The sequence below is a fragment of the Temnothorax nylanderi genome, unplaced genomic scaffold (genome assembly GCF_030848795.1).
Source record: "Temnothorax nylanderi isolate EJ_2023f unplaced genomic scaffold, tnyl_v1.0 TNYL_tig0315_pilon, whole genome shotgun sequence".
NCBI lineage: Eukaryota > Metazoa > Arthropoda > Insecta > Hymenoptera > Formicidae > Temnothorax > Temnothorax nylanderi.
This window is the reverse complement of record NW_027249377.1, coordinates 85,261-89,541: the sequence shown is the minus strand read 5'-3', so window position 1 is coordinate 89,541 and position 4,281 is coordinate 85,261. Positions and strand designations below refer to the sequence as shown.

The 4,281-nt window shown below is 42.4% G+C and overlaps 1 long non-coding RNA gene across 1 annotated transcript; it reads right to left on the bottom strand.

Annotated features, from left to right (window-relative positions):
• Positions 1-1,475: 1,475 nt before the first annotated feature.
• Positions 1,476-4,011, bottom strand: LOC139781097 (uncharacterized). The gene is made up of 3 exons (XR_011720426.1): positions 3,732-4,011; positions 2,981-3,299; positions 1,476-2,903 (listed from the first exon to the last, which is right to left on the bottom strand). It is a non-coding gene; the product is annotated as an uncharacterized lncRNA (long non-coding RNA).
• Between the last annotated feature and the right edge of the window lie 270 nt (positions 4,012-4,281).

The window sequence follows — 4,281 nt, the reverse complement described above, 5'->3', positions numbered from 1 at the left end:
TGCGCGAGTAAATTCGTAAAAGTGTTGATTACGTGACAATTAATAAAAAAAGGATAACTTCTACTTAATTACTGTGATGTAATCAAGTAGAAGTTTTCCTTTTACTGTGATGTGATTGTGCGTAATGTGTTTCTTTCTTCGAGTAATTCTCAGTCATCGAACGATTATTTGGTAGTAATTAACAGTGATAAACCGGTAGATTTGTTTATTAATCTTATCGGTCAAGTGCGTGAGTCAATCCGTGAACGTGTCGATACGTGATACAATTTGTCAAAGAATAAACTTCTAATACGCGAGAAGTTTTTTCTTTGACAAATTGTATCACGTATCGACACGTTCACGGATTTACTCACGCACTTGACCGATAAGATTAATAAGCAAATCTACCGGTTTATCGCTGTTAATTATTACCGATTAATCGTTCGATGACTGAGAATTACTCGGCGTGTCATGGGAACGTCTCATTGACATCAACGGTCATGAAGCAAATATTCATCAGCAGTATGAAGACATCGAATCTCTGCAAGGTAAGAATGAATGAGTGAGTAATTGTGTGTGTGTGAGTGTGTGTGTGTGTGTGTGTGTGTGTGTACGCGTATCGTGTGTACATCCATCGCGTGTAGCAAGCACCGATCACTGATCGCAGCGAGCACCCCACATAATCACCCGCGTCGGACGGTGAGTCGCGCCGCCCCTGCCTACCTTCCGTACTCGTTCCGTAATTCGCTGAATATTTCTCGTAATAACTCAAAAACTAAGCTTCGGATAAAGTTTTGGTAAAGGAAAAATCGTCTCAAAATTAAGTCAGGAATACGACATTTTAAGGACAAACGATAGTTTCGGATCACCCTGTATATCATCATAAAATAAAAAGACCGTTACAAACTTGATTTACATATAACTATCCTGTAGACATACATTACTATCCTAGCTTACTTTCTTCAACATGTTGCATGGAATAAATTGTTTTATATGTATTGTTTTAAACTTCATATATTTCATCATAAAATAAAAAGAACGTTACAAACTTGGTTTACATGTATACTATTCTGTAGACATACATTACTATTCTTATGGACTTTCTTCAACATGTTGCATGGAATAAAAAAAAAAACTAAACTCGAACATCCATCATGTTTATCAAATTTATGTACGCATAAGGGACATAGAGTGGAACATTTACCGGCGATATGCTCAATTTTACGCGCTTTATAGAGAGCTAAAGAAACATGATACTATTATTACAACTTTCGAATTTCCACCGAAGAAAACGATAGGAAATAAGGATGCAAAATTCGTGGAAGAACGACGACAAAAGCTGCAGCAATGGTTACGACGAATCGTCGGACGCGTAGCGCAGTGTTCACCTGTATTTGCGTGTAGGCCAAGCAGGCAGACGCTCGTGTCTCTGATGCTTTTCTTTGGTGATATAGTCCTAACGCTGAGGAATCGAGGAAAAATAATTCTGCAAGAAATACTTTTTCTTCCTTCCCTCAATATATGGGTTTATAATCATGACAATTTTTTTAATCAATCTTTATTAATCAATGTTCATGCAATGAGATCTCACAGCAAAAACGAAATTTATATTGTTTTGATACAAAAATATATCTTTCTAATACTAATACCACACTAAATGCGGCTCGCGCGCGGCTTAAATGGTAAAAAGTAGAAAATATCGTGCACGCTACTGTACACATGTGAAACTGTGCGAGAACTGCGCGGATCCGTGATATTTCCTATGCCTTTCACACTTAAGAGCAGTCTATTAAACGGACGCTCTCGCCAAGGTAGCGAGCGTACGAAAATCCTCGGGGATAAATAAAAGAAAAAAGGAGAGACAGAAAGAAAGGGGCGGAGGGGAGAAAACAAACGAGTATAAAATTACGAAATATTAAATATCTCTGCGCGTTAACAAACTAAATGTCGCTTAACGTGTTATTTGTACATTTTGTGCTATAAAATTACGAAATATTAAATATATCTCTGCGCGTTAACAAACTAAATGTCGCTTAACGTGTTATTCGTACATTTTGTGCTAAATTCGACGGCGTGTCTCGCAGGAAACCTGTCTGTCTTATTTTTTTAAATCATGCCGACGTACTAGTGCAAACAAAAATTAAAAAAAAATTAATAATAAGGCTGCGTTCGGAAACGTCACCCGGGTACACACGGGTATACTCCCTTCTCCTTCTAACTCGCTGAGATAGAAAGAGAAGGGAGTATACTCGTGTGCACTCGGGTGACGTTTCCGAACGCAGCCAAAAGGAAATAAAAGAAAAAAAAAGAAAAGAAAAGATCGCAATACTGTAACAAATAACACTCGTCTCTTGATAACGCATAAGAAACATCACCCGTTGGACGAATCGTAACCTTATTTTAATAGAAAATTACCGCAAAAAGAAAAAGGAGAAACGAGGGCAATCCCTTCGCAGCTCTTTCCGGTTGAGGAGCGTGAATCTAGCGACAACTCTAACAAGCATACAGCACACTTTTACTGCAGAGTCCGAGCTATGGCAACAGCGAAAAAAAAAATCCACGATCGCCCGTTCGGCCGAGGCTGGTAAAACGGGCGACAGAGACGGCGCGGAGACGGCCGCGAAAAGTACTTCTGGCTTTGCGGCGCGTAAAAGAGAGGTCGAAATGTGTCGGGCATTGTTAAACTTGTTTGGCACACTCCTGCGTCAAGGCGCACGCCTCTGGCTTAACTTCGACATCGTTGTTGCCGTTCATTTTCACCGGGTGGGGAGGAATGAAGATGTACACACATTATTACAAATACACTGTCTGTGTGTACATCTTCATCCCTCTTTCTCCTCTTCCCCTTCCTCCTCTTCCTCCTCTTCCTCTTCCTCTTGATAGATAATTCCGACGATTTCGGCCTGCTCGTTGCCATCTTTTTGCTGTAACAAACAGAAATTATATATTTATTTTTATTTTTACCATTTACTGTAATAAATTGTTGATTTTTTGTACTTACGTTTCGCTGAAGTTGATGTTGGTGCTGAAGCCGGTGCCGATGCTGGTACCGGTGCTCCTGCAGTTGCCGGTGCCACTGCTGGTCCTGCTGCCGTTGCCGGTGCCACTGCCGCTGCCGGAGCCAGTGCTCCTGTAGCTGCCGGTGTCACTGCCGGTCCCGCTGCCACTGCCGGTCCCGCTGCCGCTGCCGGTGCCACTGCCGATGCTAGCGCAATTGCGGCGGCAAGTTCTTGCCTTAGTTGTTGGTTTTCCGCTTGAAGTTGTGCAAGAATAGCGCTATTCTCCGCGCGTTCCGCGTCATGCGAGGTCATATCGTTATCCTGAAAAATAAAATAAAGCATTATATTGCTGTCAAATGTATGCGTTAATGATTGAGTTCCAATATTCATTGTCAGTACTGAATCTATCATGAAGAGACACGGTAGTGTCTCGCGCAAAGTACACGCGAAGCGAGATGTATATTTAAACTCACAGTTGACAACGAGTATCGGAACGTATGATGCATAAAAATATCTCAAGAGACACGGTAGTGGCTGCGTTCGGGAAGCGCGCTACTAGCGCTATTGCTTCATTCTATCTTTATCGCTCATCAAGTGTAGAACAAGGATAGAACAAGCAAATAGCGCTAATAGCGCGCTCCTCGAACGCAGCCAGAGTTTCGCGCCAAGTACACGCGGAACGAGACTCTTTTATTACGCGACGCGACGCGACGCGACGAGTTGCGAGTAACCTGAGATTAATTGTATACTTACATCAACATTCATATTGTCGTTTAAATTGAGTTTCTTCTTAAACTGCTTTTCCATCAAGCACAGTAACAGTCGGATCGTTGCCAATAGCGCGCGCGCGGCCGGCACCTGGCACCGATCAACCTGGGGAAACGGTGGAGATAATTCGGGACTACCGACGCTCGCGAAATCCGCCGATGGGACACGTGTCCGCCTCGTCGTACCGCCCGTCGTCGAGCTCTCGTAATAGGTAGCGCGAAAACTCGCGCGAACTATCGTCGTCGATGACGTCGATGGCTATCGGATGACGGATCGTTGTTCAATGGCTACCGGAAATGGACGACTCGAGGCCGAGCGGATCCGCGCTCATGTAGCGCTAATCGTTTTTTGTTTTTAAAGGTAGATTCATAAAGGCCGCAACCGTTGGTTTAAGCCATAAACCCTAAGAAATTGACCAATGACAGATCAATGTGAGAAGAATAATCAATTGTGATTAATTAATTTCTTAGGGTTTAATTACGGCTTAAATTAACAGTTACGCCCTTCATAAATCGGCCTTATCTCGCTGATCCAT